The sequence below is a fragment of the Mobula birostris genome, chromosome 12 (genome assembly GCF_030028105.1).
Source record: "Mobula birostris isolate sMobBir1 chromosome 12, sMobBir1.hap1, whole genome shotgun sequence".
NCBI classification, from domain to species: domain Eukaryota; kingdom Metazoa; phylum Chordata; class Chondrichthyes; order Myliobatiformes; family Myliobatidae; genus Mobula; species Mobula birostris.
In genome coordinates this window covers 71,266,107-71,284,651 of record NC_092381.1, presented here as the reverse complement: position 1 = coordinate 71,284,651, position 18,545 = coordinate 71,266,107, and the positions used below count along the sequence as shown (strand labels likewise).

Below are 18,545 nucleotides of genomic sequence, written 5' to 3'. Positions count from 1 at the left end.
AAGACGGTCCCATTGAAAGGTGACGGGAGACAGCAATACTCGAAGGGGGTTCCTTATGTCCAGTGTATTCGGCAATTTAGGTTTTGTTGCATTCATTGCAGAAAACCCCGCTTCGCAAAGATATGTTGGAAATGGAAGCAACGTTTTCAGTGCTTTCACGGCTACGTCAGGATACTTAGCCTTGACTTTCATCCAGAATGCTGGCAGAGATGTTATGTCAAACATACTTTTCAGCCCACTGTCATTTGCAAGCTCGAGGAGTTGATCTTCTTCCCACGCTGACATGGATGACACATGCGTAATGACCTCGCGTGCATTCAAGTCCAACAGTGGGCGTGACAGGGAATGAGGAAAGGTGCAGCTGACTCATATTGCCGAATCATATCGTGTTCTCGCGGCCCGGTAGCACATGCTATGCGGCCCGGTGGTTGGGGACGACTGTTCCAAAGAACATGTTTGGCACAGCATTGTGGGCCAAAGGGCCTTATTATGCTGTAGGTTTTCTATGTTTCTATGAATTCCCATGAATTCAGCCAAATGAAACAGCATTGCGCCAAGGAAAAATGCAGTACCAATAGTCAAACACAGCACAAGGCACATATAGCATATATAAGATAGCAGTAAGTACATGCTTGGCATAGCATTGTGGGCCGAAGGTCCTGTATTGTGCTGTAGGTTTTCTATGTTTAAAATCCCAGATGCCTATCAGATTCAGGAACACAGGATCTTTTCCTTTGAGCTCCCTTCCATTTGCAAGGGAATGATCTCCACATAACACCAAGCAACCAACAGAGCCTTCTGGATTTGTACTTACAACTGCAAGGAACATTTATCACCCTAATCATATCTGACTTCTGTCACTACTACATTTCACTTTACTCCCATAAATTTGATCTGGCGCTATCATCAGTTCACTTATTTTCCCTTATGTCAGCAAGAACCTGGGCTCCTTCAACAAATGCAGAGGCTAATGTCCTTCCAAAACTACTTCCTGGATTTCATACCTGACAGTGGTAACTACATAGTCATAATCATACTTTATTGATCCCGGAGGAAACTGGTTTTCGTTACAGTTGCACCATAAATAATAAATAGTAATAGAACCATAAATAGTTAAATAGTAATATGTAAATTATGAAATAAGTCCAGGACCAGCCTATTGGCTCAGGGTATCTGACCCTCCAAGGGAGGAGTTGTAAAGTTTGATGGCCACAGGCAGGAATGACTTCCTATGACGCTCTGCGTTGCATCTCGGTGGAATGAGTCTCCGGCTGAATGTACTCCTGTGTCCACCCAGTACATTATGTAGTGGATGGGAGACATTGTCCAAGATGGCATGCAACTTAGACAGCATCCTCTTTTCAGACAACACTGTGAGAGAGTCCATTTCCATCCCCACAACATCACTGGCCTTCCGAATGAGTTTGTTGATTCTGTTGGTGTCTGCTACCCTCAGCCTGCTGCCCCAGCACACAACAGCAAACATGATAGCACTGGCCACCACAGACTCATAGAATATCCTCAGCATCGTCTGGCAGATGTTAAAGGACCTCAGTCTCCTCAGGAAATAGAGACGGCTCTGTCCCTTTTTGTAGACAGCCTCAGTGTTCTTTGACCAGTCCAGTTTATTGTCAATTCGTATCCCCAGGTATTTGTAATCCTCCACCATGTCCACACTGACCCCCTGGATGGAAACAGGGATCACCGGTACCTTAGCTCTCCTCAGGTCTACCACCAGCTCCTTAGTCTTTTTTCACATGAAGCTGCAGATAATTCTGCTCACACCATGTGACAAAGTTTCCTACTGTAGCCCTGTACTCAGCCTCATCTCCCTTGCTGATGCATCCAACTATGGCAGAGTCATCGGAAAACTTCTGAAGATGGCAAGACTCTGTGCAGTAGTTGAAGTTCGAGGTGTAAATGGTGAAGAGAAAGGGAGACAAGACAGTCCCCTGTGGAGCCCCAGTGCTGCTGATCACTCTGTCGGAGACACTATTTTGCAAGCACACGTACTGTGGTCTGCTAGTCAGGTAATCAAGAATCCATGACACCAGGGAAGCATCCACCTGCGTCGCTGTCAGCTTCTCCCCCAGCAGAGCAGGGCGGATGGTGTTGAACGCACTGGAGAAGTCAAAAAACATGACCCTCACAGTGTTCGCTGGCTTGTCCAGGTGGGCGTAGACACGGTTTAGCAGGTAGACGATGGCATCCTCAACTCCTAGTCGGAGCTGGTAGGTGAACTGGAGGGTATCTAAGTGTGGCCTGACCATAGGCCGGAGCAGCTCCAGAACAAGTCTCTCCAAGGTCTTCAAGATGTGGGAGGTCAATGCCACCGGTCTGTAGTCATTGAGGCCGCTGGGGCGCAGCGTCTTTGGCACAGGGACGAGGCAGGACATCTTCCACAGTACAGGAACCCTCCGGAGCCTCAGGCTCAGGTTGAATACATGGCGAAGTACTCCACGTAGCTGAGGGGCACAGGCTTTGAGCACCCTGGTACTGACACCGTTCGGTCCTGCAGCCTTGCTTGGGTTGAGACGTTTCAGCTGTCTTCTCACCTGTTCAGCTGTGAAGCCCACCATGGTGGTTTCGTGTGGGGAAGGGGTATAGTCATGAGAGCAGGGTGGGGGACTGTGAGGAGGGGTAGGATGGGAGAGTGGAATATGTGTTGGTTGGGGGCCGACAACAGATGACTCATAGAACCATAGAAACTACAGCACAGGAACAGGCCTTTTGGCCTTTCTTGGCTGTGCCAAACCATTTTCTGCCTAGTCCCACTGACCTGCACACGGACCATATCCCTCCATACACCTCCCATCCATGTGTCTGTCCAATTTATTCTTAAATATTAAAAAAGAACCCGCATTTACCACCTCGTCTGGCAGCTCATTCCATACTCCCACCACTCTCTGTGTGAAGAAGCCCCCCCCCTAATGTTCCCTTTAAACTTTTCCCCCCTCACCCTTAACCCATGTCCTCTGGTTTTTTTTCTCCCCTTGCCTCAGTGGAAAAAGCCTGCTTGCATTCACTCTATCAATACCCATCATAATTTTATATACCTCTATCAAATCTCCCCTCATTCTTCTATGCTCCAGGGAATAAAGTCCTAATCTATTCAACCTTTCTCTATAACTGAGTTTCTCAAGTCCCGGCAACATCCTTGTAAACCTTCTCTGCACTCCTTCAACCTTATTTGTATCCTTCCTGTAATTTGGTGACCAAAACTGAACACAATACTCCAGATTCGGCCTCACCAATGCCTTATACAACCTCATCATAACATTCCAGCTGATATACTCAATACTTTGATTAATAAAGGCCAATGTACCAAAAGCTCTCTTTACGACCCTATCTACCTGTGACGCCACTTTTAGGGAATTTTGTATCTGTATTCCCAGATCCCTCTGTTCCACTGCACTCCTCAGTGCCTTACCATTAACCCTGTATGTTCTACCTTGGTTTGTCCTTCCAACGTGCAATACCTCACACTTGTCTGTATTAAACTCCATCTGCCATTTTTCAGCCCATTTTTCCAGCTGGTCCAAGTCCCTCTGCAGGCTCTGAAAACCTTCCTCACTGTCTACTACACCTCCAATCTTTGTATCATCAGCAAATTTGCTGATCCAATTTACCACATTATCATCCAGATCATTGATATAGATGACAAATAACAGTGGACCCAGCACTGATCCCTGTGGCACACCACTAGTCACAGGCCTCCACTCGGAGAAGCAATTCTCTACTACCACTCTTTGGCTTCTTCCATTGAGCCAATGTCTAATCCAATTTACCACCTCTCCATTTATACCTAGCGACTGAATTTTCCTAACTAACCTCCCATGCGGGACCTTGTCAAAGGCCTTACTGAAGTCCATGTAGACAATATCCACTGCCTTCCCTTCATCCACTTTCCCGGTAACCTCCTCGAAAAACTCCAATAGATTGGTCAACATGACCTACCACGCAGAAAGCCATGTTGACTCTCTCTAATAAGTCCCAGTCTACCCAAATGCTTGTAGATTCTGTCTCTTAGTACTCCCTCCAATAACTTACCTACTACCGATGTTAAACTTACTGGCCTATAATTTCCCAGATTACTTTTCGATCCTTTTTTAAACAACGGAACAACATGAGCCACTCTCCAATCCTCCGGCACCTCACCTGTAGACAGAAACTTTTTAAATATTTCTGCCAGGGCCCCTGCAATTTCAACACTAGTCTCCTTCAAGGTCCGAGGGAACACCCTGTCAGGTCCCGGGATTTATCCACTTTAATTTTCCTCAAGACAGCATGGATCTCCTCCTTTTCGATCTGTACAGTTTCCATGATCTCACTACTTGTTTCCCTTAATTCCATAGACTTCATGCCAGTTTCCTTAGTAAATACAGACGCAAAAACCTATTTAAGATCTCCCCCATTTCCTTTGGTTCCACACATAGCTGACCACTCTGATCTTCAAGAGGACCAATTTTATCCCTTACAATCCTTTTGCTCTTAATATACCTTTAAAAGCTCTTTGGATTATCCTTCACTTTGACTGCCAAGGCAACCTCATGTCTTCTTTTAGCCCTCCTGATTTCTTTCTTAAGTATTTTCTTGCACTTCTTATACTCCTCAAGCACCTTATTTACTCCCTGCTTTCCATACATGTCATACAACTCCCTCTTCTTCTTTATCAGAGTTGCAATATCCCTTGAGAACCAAGGTTCCTTATTCCTATTCACTTTGCCTTTAATCCTGACAGGAACATACAAATTCTGCACTCTCAAAATTTCTCCTTTGAAGGCTTCCCACCTACCGATCACATCCTTGCCAGAGAACAACCTGTCCCAATCCATGCTTTTTAGATCCTTTCTCATTTCTTCCAATTTGGCCTTCTTCCAGTTAAGAACCTCAACCCTAGGACCAGAGCTATCCTTGTCCATGATCAAGTTGAAACTAATGGTGTTATGATCACTGGAACCAAAGTGCTCCCCTACACAGACTTCTGTCACTTGTCCTAACTCGTTTCCTAACAGGAGATCCAATATGGCATCCCCTCTAGTTGGTCCCTCTATATATTGATTTAGAAAACTTTCCTGAACACATTTTACAAACTCTAAACCATCTAGACCCCTAACAGTATGGGAGACCCAATCAATATATGGAAATTAAAATCCCCTACCACCACAACTTTATGTTTCCTGCAGTTGCCTGCTATCTCCCTGCAGATTTGCTCTTCCAATTCTCGTTGACTATTGGGTAGTGTGTAATACAATCCCACTAATGTGGCCATACCTTTCCTGTTTCTCAGCTCCACCCATAAGGACTCAGTAGACAAGCCCTCTAATCTGTCCAGCCTGAGCACTGCTGTAATATTTTCCCTAACAAGCAATGCTACACCCCCACCTTTCATTCCTCTGCCTCAATCACATCTGAAACATCGGAACCCTGGAATATTAAGCTGCCAGTCCTGCCCCCCACCCCCGTAGCCAGGTTTCACTATTGCTATAACGTCATAATTCCACGTGTCAATCCACGCCCTCAACTCATCCGCCTTCCCCGCAATACTCCTAGCATTGAAATATATACACCTCAGAAGATTATTTACCACCACTCACAACCTTTCTATTAGCGGATTTGCTTGAACTTTCAACATCATTTATTTTCACCTCAGCCACACTGTCAGCTCTGGCACTCCAGTTCCCATCCCCCTGCAAATCTAGTTTAAAGCCTCCCCAATAGCATTAACAAACCTCCCTGAAAGGATATTGGTCCCCCTGTAGTTCAAGTGTAACCCGTCTCTCTTGTACAGGTCCCACCTGCCCCAGAAGAGGTTCCAATTATCCTGAAATCTGAAACCCTGCCCCCCTACACCAGTTCCTCAGCCACTTGTTCATCCTCCAGAGCATCCTATTCCTACCCTCACTGGCATGTAGCACAGGTAGCAATCCTGAGATTACCACGCTGGAGGACCTGCTTTTCAACTTCCTACCAAGCTCTCTATACTCACTGTCCAGGACCTCCTCACTCTTCCTTGCTATGTCATTGGTACTGATGTGCACCACGACATCTGGCTGATCACCCTCCCACTTCAGAACGTCATGCAAGCGATCAGAGACATCCTTCACCCTGGCACCCGGGAGGCAACAAACCATCCTGGATTCTCTGTCACGACCACAGAACCTCCTGTATGCACATCTAACTATCGAGTCCCCTATCACTACCGCTCTCCTCTTTTTCCCCCCTCCCTTCTGCACTGCAGAGCCAGACTCAGTGCCAGAGATCCGGCTACTGCAGCTTGTCCCAGGTAAGTCATCTCCCTCAACAGTATCCAATGCGGTATACTTGTTGTTGAGGGGAATGGCCACAGGGGAACCCTGCTCTGTCTGCCCTTTCCTCTTCCCTCGCCTGACAGTGACCCAATTTCCTGTCCTCTGCTCCTTTGGCGTAACTACCTCCCTGTAGCTACTATCTATAATCTCCTCATTCTCCCGAATGATCATGTGGGGGATGGGCAGGAGCCACAATGTCAAATCTGTTAAAGAACAGGTTAAGTTCATTGGCCCTGTCCACACTGCCTTCAGCTCCTCTGTTGCTAGTTTGCCAGAACCCAGTGATGGTCCTCATCCCCCTGCAGACTTCTCTCATGTTGTTCTGCTGGAGTTTCCACTCAAGCTTCCTCCTGTACCTGTCTTTACCTCTGGTAAACAATAACCAATTAACTTATTTTTTCTCTGAAATGTCTGAAACTCCAGCTCAGTGTTTCCCAACCTTTTTTTTTTATCCCACCACCCCCAAAGCACTTTCATACTTGCCAATGCTCCCCCAATGATTATGCTTTAAATTTTTATTTGTCTTTAAACCCAGATTGCACAGTACCTTTGTACTGTATAGCAGCTTCAATATTAATGTGATCCTTGAGCTTGATGGTTTTTAGCAAGAGTTGAATTATCTTATTCAAGTTGTGACTACTAATAAAAGCTGACATTTTTGAAAAGTATTTTTGCATCTTCATCGTTCTGAATATTGATAATTACTTCTTGCAATCTCTCCTCCTCTTCTTCCACTTTGCAAAGAAATGGGCTGATTACCCAGTCCAAAATTTCCATATCATTCAAATCCTTGGCTCGATTCTGAAAGTCCTTCAGGGACTGCAAGTGTAAGCAGTACTCTTGCAAATCACTGTCTGTGAAACAAAAGTGTCATACTTCTCCTGCAGGGAAACTGTGAGGACATTCTTCTTCTAGTGTTTTGCTTATATATTTCCAATTTTCCGATAAGAGTGGACACTGCACTTTTTGCCTGGATTAAATTGAAATTCTCACCCTGCAGTTTCATATTTAGAATGTTAATTTACCATGATAATCTAAACACCCAGAGAAAGTATTTTAAAGTCAGGATTGGAGTGCTTGGTACAACACAGAAAGAACCCAAAAGACCCTTACCTCCTGGAGAGAGAGCATGGAAGACAGAATAGACAACAGCATTGTTTGCACTACACCATATCTGTCCTCTGTAAATGAGGCCGTTACAAGATGAGAAAGGGCTGCAAATTAAAAAAAAGGACAAGTGAAATTAAATTGAAAAACATTAGATCGAACTTGATCAATCTTTATGGAATGACCTAGCAGAAAAAGTGTTCTATCTAGAATGTTGCAGGTCAATTAACATTGAAAGTTTGTCAAACTACAGAAATTCCTTGCAAGGATTGATGAATGAGGAAAATATTCTTGGTTTATTCTGGAACCTGGAGATTCACATTTATTAAACACTATTTAAATTACATGAGTAACATTTTGATCCCCAGAAATTTAGTCCTATTCATAGCTCCAGCATACTTTTCAGAATTGATGGTAAAGGCCAATAGGGTAGCCCCTTGTTTATTTGAGATTTTAATCATCCAATATGCCACTGATTGATTATAACAGTTGGGTGTAATCAATACAAGCAGATCAGCACAATATAAACACTCAGTGGCAAGCAATGGGGTATATTTAAACAGAAAATCTTGACTCTGTAGACACTTGTAAACTGAAGGGTGGTCAGGAAAAACAGCAAATTTAAAATAAAACCAGTGTAATTTGGCTTCTTTTGATCTAATTGAACATATATAAAATAGTTAATGATTTTGATGAATTAGTGAGTAGATACCAAGCAGAATAGTTAGCTAGTAGTATAATTGCTTTATTTGCAAAGGATAATTGGGCCCAAACATGCCAAGAATATCATGTCAAATTGATAACAGATATACCCTTAAATTTTAGGCAGTTCAAGACTCCTGTGCAAATGAAGAACATCTTTGCTGGGGTTTTCTGAACTGCTCTTTAACACTGGGATGGGAATTTCCTTCAAAATTTTCCGACATTTACATTGGGGAATCTGCTGACTGAGATCTGGAATAGGCACAAATCATTTAATTTCAATAAAGAAGAGTTGCCAAGAAGGGCAAGGATAAGCTAAATTATATTTAATTTTTAATTGAGTTTGCTTAAAGTTTTTTTTTGTTTAGAGATACAGCACAGAACAGGTCTTTCCGGCCCAACAAGCTGCACCACCCTTCAACCAACCCATTTAACCCGAACCAATTCACAGGACTATTTACAATGACCAGCTAACCTATTAACTGGTACATCTTTGGAATGTGGGAAGAAACCAGAGCAACCATGTTCACAGAAAGGATATACAACGTCTCACAAAGGACGCCAAGATGTTTTTTTTTTAAAAGGATTTTAAAAATTAGACTTCAAATCATAAATGATTCATTTATTTTTAAAAGTTGGGATATTTCTATACGTTAGGGACATTCAGCAATATATATTTCTAAACATTTAAAGTTACAACAGCTGTCAAATCTTCAGGTTATGAATCAACTGGCTTTATATTTTCCCCATTTGTTGGATGGAGCATGACATGACCTGACCCAACACATGACAGCATGAAGTTGTACAATGCTCTGCCACACACAGGTCCGGTTGTTTAGTTGCCTCGATGGACTCAGAAAATCCATAGGTGTTGGAAGTAAACTATGGGTCATTGTTCAAGATCAAGATGAGAAACTGGTTATTTAGGTTGAAAATATATGAAAGCCAAAGCATTCTTTGCCGGCTAAGGCATTAATTATAATTCCCGAAGCTTCTTATCATCAAGTTTTAATCCCCTTTCACTAAGTTCCACATGCAACCTTATATAATTAATGCTCAAGAGATTGTACAGACCTTTAACATGAAAATATATACATGTTCTTTTGTTTCCTGTGGCAGTATTTATGCAGATTCAATGAGTGTGTTATTGCCCCTTTACCAGCACAATGACTTCAATATTTAACCAGCTACTTAGTCCACTTCTATGGGAGGGGATGAATAATAAATAATTGAATGACAAGGCAGGAAATCAAATTCAAAAAGGGTTGTTTGGAGGCAGTATATTAGTGGAGTTAAAACAGCTGATAGCCCAATTCAGATGCAAGGTACAAAGGTTAAGAACTCAATGACATCAACAACAGACGTAGGCTCTGCAATCTCTTGAAGCTGGTCATGTTCCACAAATTCCTGGCTAATTTACCTCCAGTCAACCTCTCAACCTTTACCCACAGCCTTTGATTTATGTCATCTCCACAAATCTATTGTTCTCATTTTGAATAGGTGTAACAGGGCATCCAGCTGAGAATTGCAAGTGTCTGGGGGAAAAATTCTTGTCCACTATTCTAAATAGCTCTTATCCTTTCAGTTAAACTTTCCAGCCTGAGGGAACAATTATTTAGCATATCAAAATTGTGTGCAGTGATCCCTTAATTTTCAGCTGCCTGATTTGCTGAGAAGCTCCAGCATTTTGAGTGTGCTGCTTAAGATTTCTAGTGTCTGCAGAATCTCTTGTGTTCTTTAATTTTCATAATTTTGTGGTCGAAATCCACTGATGCATTAGTCTGTGACATTGTTGTAGAATCAGCATGTGGAGCGTCTAATATCACTTGATGTCCTGCATAGCCACCAACTTTATACCAAGGGTTTTCCTCAATCGCTTAAGAAGGACAGACCAGACAAAATCCACACTGCTTCACCTGAGCTATATATATAACAATTTACTGGGATAAAACTCAGTGATGAAACATCTTTAAAGTGCTAAATATTCATTACATCACAGCCCCCCTCATGTGCTGGGGCAGCAGGCTGAGGGTAGCAGACACCAATAGTATCAACAAACTCATTCGTAAGGCCAGTGATGTTGTGGGGATGGAACTGGACTCTCTCACGGTGGTGTCTGAAAAGAGGATGCTGTCTAAGTTGCATGTCATCTTGGATAATGTCTCCCATCCACTACATAATGTACTGGGTGGGCACAGGAGTACATTCAGCCAGAGACTCATTCCACCGAGATGCAACACTGAGCATCATAGGAAGTCATTCCTGCCTGTGGCCATCAAACTTTACAACTCCTCCCTTGGAGGGCCAGACACCCTGAGCCAATAGGCTGGTCCTGGACTTATTTCATAATTTACTGGCATAATTTACATATTACTATTTAATACTTATGGTTCTATTACTATTTATTATTTATGGTGCAACTGTAACAAAAACCAATTTCCCCCAGGATTAATAACGTATGACTATGACTAACTGCCCCCACTGGGAATCACTGCCGTAGCTCATCAGCTTTGTAGTAAATCCAAGCTTGCTGCCATGGATCAGTAATGTTTCCTAATTCCAATGTGATACTTTGGTAACACGCTACTTGCCCAGCAATGACTTTCATAATTTATTTTTATTAATAATTGCCTTTTATGACTTGTTATGATTTAGTTAATAATCTATAATTTAGTGTTCCCATTTAAAATGGGGGGAGGAAGATAAAGTATACCAATAAATCAATTACTTTTCTACCTTCCTGTGTAGTCATACTCAGTTATTTCACCTTTTTTTAAAACAAGTTCTTGTTTGTGTTCTGGTGCTGGTGATTTTTACTGACTCAATATATTTTTTTTGTCTAAAATACAAACACAGTATCCAATTCCCTCGCTCACCATAATCCCAAGAACTTGTGGAATTCTCCAATCTTTGAGGGTTTTCATTGAGTAATTGTGGAACCACTTTTTCTTTTGTTCCATTGGCCTGGTTTAAAATTAGTGAGAAAGAGTAACACACACAAAATGCTGGGAGAACTCAGCAAGTCAGGCAGCATCTATGCTTGGGAATAATGAGACCCTTCATCAGTATGCTCCAGTATTTTGTGTGTATTGCTCAAGATTTTCAGCATCTGCAGAATCTCTTGTGTTAATGAAAAAGAGTTGGTGTTTTCTATAATTTGCAAAATATGATGCAAAATTTAGGAGCTTTAAATGATACCTTTTTAAATAAGCCCATTTTACTTCGGTTTATCGTGTTCACCCTCCCTATCATAGGTGCGCTTTACATACCTAGATTACATTTCTCTCTGCCAGTATCCCAACCTAATCTTGTTATTCAGTCAGTTTCAGTACCGTTTCTGAGTTCACCTTTGTCTGCTATATTTTCAGTTTGAAAAAGCAGTGTCTTTTGGATGTATTTCCAAACTATTTATTGAACCTAAGTTTGAAATAATTAACTCATCCTTAAATTATAAAGAAGCTATGCATTTGTGAACTTTGTCAATTCATTTTTATTTTATAAATTTTAATTACATCATGTCTCTGCATCCTAAATAAAATGTTTCTTTTTAATTTTTTTTTAGATTTGTTCGCTGATATCTTGGTGTGCAGAAAGACTCTTCAAACTAAACAGCCGGTGAAACACGGATTATTTAATTAGTCTACAAAGATATATGCTGATTTATTTGACTATGGTAGACATCTAAACCAATTAAATCAGGTTTGGGGATTTTTTTTCTTTGTGGCTAATGTTTTTCCTGTTCTATTTTTCCACTGTCTAATGAAAGGTACACATTACAAATTGTAAATACTGTTTCTCATGGGTTGCTAATTGAGCTTGGGGAAAGATATTGTTTGTAATCTTTAATGTATAGATAATTAAATTACAATTTTTTGAACAGCTATACCTTATTTAAAATATGCCAATTGTAAAATGTACATAAGTTAGTTTTATTTCATAGTTTTATGTAGAACTTGACAAAAAGGTGAAATCCATTGAATGTATAAACACATGTCATATGGAAATGTTACAGCCATTATAATGAGAATCACTGTATGCAAATGAAGAATTGCCAATTTTTGGGTGAAAGATTTGCTGTGTCTTTAGTGTACCTTTCTTAATTCCAGGAATGGAAACAAAAAGTAGTCATCAAACCATGAAATATAGGAACAAAGCCTTTTGACCCATCAAGTTTGCTCTGATTGTGGCTGATTTGTTATCTTCCTCAACCACATTCTCCTGCCTTTTCCCAGTAATCTTTGATGCTGTTACAAATCTTATCAATCTCTGCTTTAAATATACCAATGACTTGACCCCCTCTACATCTGTTTGCGACAATGAATTCCACAAATGGCTAAAGAAATTCCTCCTCATCTCTGTTCTAAATGGATGTCCTTGTATTTGGAGGCTCCCTAACATCTTGCTTTTATATTCTAATCCTCTTGAATTAATGCTAATATTGCATTTGCTTAACTTACTACTAAATATACTTGCAAAGTTTACCTTTAGGGAATATTGCATAAAGGCCCCCCAAGTATCTTTGCACTTCTGATTTCTGAATTTACCCTCCATTTAGAAAACAATTCTATGCCTTTATTCCCCTACCAACGTGCATAGCCATATACTTTCCTACACTGTATTTCATCTGCCACTTCTTTGCTCATTCTCCTAATTTGTCTTAGGTCCTCCTACAGACTCCCTGCTTCCTCAACATTACCTGTCCCTTCACTTATCCTTAGATCATCCACAAACATGTCCACAAAGCCATTAATTTGGTCATCCAAATCACTGACATTGACATGAAAGTAAATGGCCCCAACATCAACCCCTGCAGAACATCACTAGTCATGGGCAATCAACCAGAAAGGGCCTTCCTTTATTCTCAATCTTTGCTTCCTGCCAGTCAGCCAGTCTCTTATCTATGCTAATATCTTTCATGTAATATCATGGGCTCTTGTTTAACAGCCTCATGAGTGGCACCTTGTCAAAGGCCTTGTGAAAATCCAAGTAAACAACATCCACTGACTCTCGTCTGCTTATCCTCCGCTTATCCTCCCTGTTATTTCCTCAAAGGGTTCCAACAGATTTTTCAGGCAACATTTCCTCTTAAGGAAACCATGCTTGCTTCAGCCTATTTTATCATGTCCCTCCAAGTACCCTGGAAGCTCATCCTTAATCATGTACTCCAGCATCTTACCATCCACTGAAGTCAGACTATAATTTTCTTTTTTCTGCCCCCTTCTTAAAGAGTGAGCAACATTTGCAATTTTCTAGTCCTCTGGAACAATTGCAGATTTAGTTATTCTTGAAGGATCATTACTAATGCCTCCAGCTACCTGTTTCAGAACCCTGAGGTGTAGTCCATCTAGTCCACGTGACTTATCTACCTTCATACCATTCAGATCCTAAAGACCTTCTCCTTAATAATGGCAGCTGCACTCACTTCTCCCCCCCCCCCCGCCATATACATATACATATCTTTTAATGCTGTTTTTGACCTCATGCTCCCTTTAGAATATTTCTTTGGGATTAATCTTATCATGCACCTTTCGAATTGCTCCCAGAAACTCCAGCATTGCTATTCTGCTGTCATCCTGGTAGTGACCCTTCCAATCAACCATGGCCAATTCCTCCTCTCCTATGCCGCTGGAGTTCGTGTACTGCACTATAATACTGATACATCTGATTTGAGTTTCTCTCTCTCAAACTGCTAGGTGAATTGTCACTGCCTCCCTCCTAACATGCAAGGTAGGAGAAGTCGTCTACAAAATACACTCAGTAGCCACTTTATTAGGTGCATCTATACACCTGCTGATTAATGCAAATTACCTAATCAGTCAATCACTTGGCAGCAATTTAATGCAGAAAAGCATGCAGACGTGATCAAGAAGTTCAGTTGTTAAGACCAAACTTCAGAATGGTGAAGAAGCGTGACTTAAGTAACTGACCGTAGAATAATTGTTGGTGTCATGCAGGGTGGTTTGAATATCTCAAAAACTGCTTATCTCCTAGGATTTTCACATACAAGGCTCTAGAGCAGTGGTTCCCATTCCAATTTTTTTTGGGGGGGTTCCTGGCCCCTTGGCTCCCAGACCACATCCCCAGCAAACCCTCTCCCTTTCAGGCCATTACATAATAAGTATAAAGAATTTTGATTCCTGATGCACAATGAAAGAAAAAGAATTGCAAATTCAAAGCAGTGACAAATAATTGCAAATATGGTACAAATAAAATTAATAGAATAAAATAAAATTACAGTAAAAAATTTCATCAATAATTTTAGATCATACATTGGTAGTCCAAATATTCACTACTAAATTGCTTTTTCATCTTTCTGTGAGATGGATGTGGTTGGTGCAGTGATGTGAGCTTCTCAATATCGATCTGACTGTCACTCAGGAATTTCACATCCTGAAGTTCAGTAATTTGCAGTCTGTTTCATTCCTTTGAAAGAAGTTGGGCAACTGTTGGAAAGGCAATTAAAAACATCTTGACCTTTTTCCATAGTGCTAAGATAATGTTCAGAGATTTCTTTCTGCAACCAAAAGTCTTGATATGAGTTTCTGAACTGTGGCTTCAGTTTAAAGTCATTTTGTGGCAAAATCAGTTTTTTCTCCATCCTTTCTGTTAATTCCTCATTTGAAGTGTTCAGGAATGGATTTATTACCCAATCTGGAATTTGGAAAGAGAGAAGACCCTGAAATCTCTCTGATATTTCTCTATGCAGCTCATCAATTTGATGCAGTATACTTGAAGATCATCATAGGAGTGGAAATTGGAAAAGTCATGACAGCCAATGTTGGACTTAAATAGGGTTAACTTGGACAGAAATGTGGAAACAACTGATTTGACTTTGATAAGATTCACATAATTTCCTTGCAATTGAAGTATTACTACATTAAATTTTGCAAATAATTCTGACAAATAAGCAAAGTCATGCCTAATATTCTAGAGTTGATTACTGAATGAAGAGTTCAAGTCTTCAAAGAATTTAGTCACTGTTTCAAACATCTCAGGCAGTTTCCTTTACAGAGCCACCTCACTTCTGTTGTGCAACAGCAAGCATTCAAACTGTCCATCGTTCTCAATGCAAAGCTCTTGAGATAGTTGAGAGCATAGGACTTGATTTTATTTACTTATGTGATAACAGTATTTAATGATTTGTGCAGCCAATCACTTGGGGTTTTTTTGTCAAGTTGTTGTCTGTGAATTACACAGTGAATGGTAAATATATTAGCTACAGCTTTTTTCAAGAAAGTGATAACTCCACAGTGGCATCCTATTGTTGGTGGTGCCCCACCTGTTGGACAAGCAAGAATGTTGGTGAGCAGAATGTCCTCTTTGAAAAATTACCCATCAACCTGAAATATTGACTCCCTTTTTGTACCTATTACTAGTCCCCTTGTAAATAACTTCTCCTGAACTATGCGTTCATCTTTTATGAAGTAAACATAAAAAAGAAGCAAAGTTATTTTGCTTGGTGAAGTTGACACATCTAACCGTAGAGCAAATTCTGTTGTCCACAAGTATGTTGCACAATGGGTCTTCCACATGCTCAGACATCACATTTATTCATCTTCGAACAGAGTTGTCACTGAGTAGAATTACCTTAGTTATTTGGTTTGATGACCTATGCAAAACTGTACTCAGAGGCTTCCATACTGCTGGCAGAAGCAGTTCTACAATTGTATAAGGCTTTTCAGATTTAGTGACGAGCAATGAAATGCATAAAGCACACAAACCATCAGTTTTGTTGTGAGGTGCTGACAATCATTTTACGGTGTTTTCCATTTTTAAAAGTTTTCACGAAGTGACTGAACATCAGCCAAGCACAAACAAAAGAAAATCCACAGACGCTGCATTGTGTGTGTTGAACATAATCTGAGTTCCTGTTCACTTTATCAGGTTGTATTCTCTTCAAATGTTCATGGAGCCTGGACAGTTTCATTGCCTCATTTGGAAAAAAAATACACAACAGACACCTTGACTGCTTTTGGTTACTTGGTGTTGGTATAAATCCATCTTTCAGCCCATATTGTCTACATTTTTTTGTTTGGTCTGCTTCTGCCATTTTTGTTATGGATCAACAACCACAGGTCAATTGCCTATTATTTGTCCAACCTCAAGTGCTGTGATCAATAAAAAAGAAAGTTACCATATCATCATTGCTCAGGCAAAATGCAGGATAAAGTCCATAATCATCTGTCTTGCTCTAGACTGAACTATCATTTTTCCAAATCCCTTCTATGGACTGTAACCTACATTTTAATCATTTGGATTAAAATTTTGCAAAGGATTAGGAAGATCCAGAAAAGCAATCAAAGCTGTCAGAATATTCATCTTCACATCTTCAGAATTATCTCTGACCTCCAGACATAACTTTCTGCTTCCCCAAATCAGCTCATTCCTGACCCCAGTTGCAGATGACTAATTATGTTCCTGGTGGTTTGAGGGATCTTTTTGTGAATACAAAACTAGATACTGAAAATCTGAAGTCAAGATCTTAATTGCTGGAAGTACTCATAATGTTTCAGGTCTAAAGCTCTTATCAGAACTGTAAAAAAAGAAAAAATGTTGTATTAACTTGCAGAAGGTGGTTGGGGGATGGACCGGAAAAAGGGAATATATCGTGTAAGGTAAAGCCAGGATAATCATGGGGATATGTTGTAATGTGGTTATCCAATTACAGTTAATGGAATACCTTCATCAGAAAGATTTGTTTTTTTTTAACCTATCCATACCTTCTCCACAATTTAAAAAAAACTTGTTTTCTCTTTCTTCCCAGTTCTGATGAAGAAACTTCCATCGTAAATATTAATATTTCCAATGGAAGTCTCTTCAACAGGACTGAAAAAAATTAACAGCTTTTTGTGCAACTGCTGTTCGCAGTATTTTCTGATCTTATTACTGTAAGTACCTATATGTATGCCAGTATACAGCAAATATGGTCATCAGCAACCACTATTGAAGGAAAGATTTAAAATTGTTTTGTTGGCAAGCCAGCAAACAGAAGCATATGGATAGTTTAAAAATGCTTTCTCTCAGCCTATTTTCTTTACCTTTTCAGGATCTGGGCATGCAAAGTCAACAGTTATATCCTATCTTCAAATGCCTAGGTAGTAGTGAGCTTCCTTGGGAGCCTCTACACTCCTGCCTTGTTCTTTCTTGGTAATAGGGGTGGGCAGGTTTGGGAAGTTCTCAGCATAGCCAGAGCAAGTAACTGTAGTGCATTTTGAAGTTGGTAGTCAAAGCAGCCACCATTGAGTAGCAGTGGAAGGAAGGAATATTTAGAACGATTAATAAGGTACCAGTTAAATGGGCTACTTTCATCTTGTATGGAGTTGAGATTCCTAAGATACACTGGTGTTGCATTCATCCAGACAGGCAGAGTGGCTGACCTCAACATCAAGGCAATATCTGACAGGTGCAGCATCAAGGCATCTTTGTAAAAATGGACACAGTGAAGGAGTGGCATCTGCTGGAGGCACTGGACCTAAACTCAAAACTAGCTGCATCTCTGTGGAGTCAGTGAACAAAGGGTAAACTTTCCAGTGGTTATAGTCATACTTACTCAAAGGAAGAAGGCTGTGGTTAGTAGAAGTCATACATCTTGGCTCCAGATATCAAGTGCCCATGGAAGTATCCTAGGCAAAGCCACTTTCAAGTAAAAGGTATTCCATCACACTCTGACTTGTTCCTTGTATGTGACTGGAAAAGCCTTAGGTTATCAGGAACAGAGTCACTCACTTCAGGATACCCACACTCTTGACTCTTGTGAACAACAGTATATATGAGGCTGGTCCAGCTGAGTTTCCAGTCAATAATGATCCCCAGGTAATAAATGGGACATGGCAGTGACAATTTCTTTCATTGTCAAGGATAGGTAGTTAGACTGTTGGAAATGGTTATTGCCTGGCATTTTTCTGGGACAAATATTATTTGCGACTCATCAACATGTATCTGCACTGGACAACAATCTTTTTCAATAGTGTTGCTTCCCCGGGATTTTTTGTTTGTTTATGATAAACCACTTGAAGGAGAACACATATTCAGACTACTTGTATCACATAGGAATTTGGAGAAACAAGAATTTTTTTTATTGAATATAATGTTTTCAATTGCACAATGGTGCTGACACTTTGCAATAGTTCAACCAAACTAGAAATGTTTTATTGATGATTTTCATTTGTACTCAGTGCCTAAGGCTTCTCACTTAAGTGTCCAACAATAATCAGCCAGCATTGATGGATTCTAGTTGCCCTGATACCATTTCTCCACGACCACAATATCCTGACGAAACCTTTCACCATGCTCGTCACTGACAGCACTAAGATTTGCAAAGAAGTCTTTGAAATGGGAATTCAGAAAATGAATCTTTAGTGACATGTAGCACTTCATGGTTTTGTAAGCTTGAAGTATGTTGTCAACCAGCTGCATGTAGTTTGA

At 40.6% G+C, this 18,545-nt stretch overlaps 1 protein-coding gene across 1 annotated transcript in view; it reads left to right on the top strand.

The window, feature by feature from the left end:
- Positions 1–12,191, top strand: part of LOC140206022 (protein YIPF1-like) — a 36,136-nt gene extending 23,945 nt beyond the window's left edge. Inside the window, exon 10 of the mRNA XM_072274062.1 lies at positions 11,683–12,191. The gene's annotated coding sequence lies outside the window, so the exon portion shown is untranslated. The remainder of the gene's footprint in view (positions 1–11,682) is intronic.
- The last annotated feature ends 6,354 nt before the right edge of the window (positions 12,192–18,545 follow it).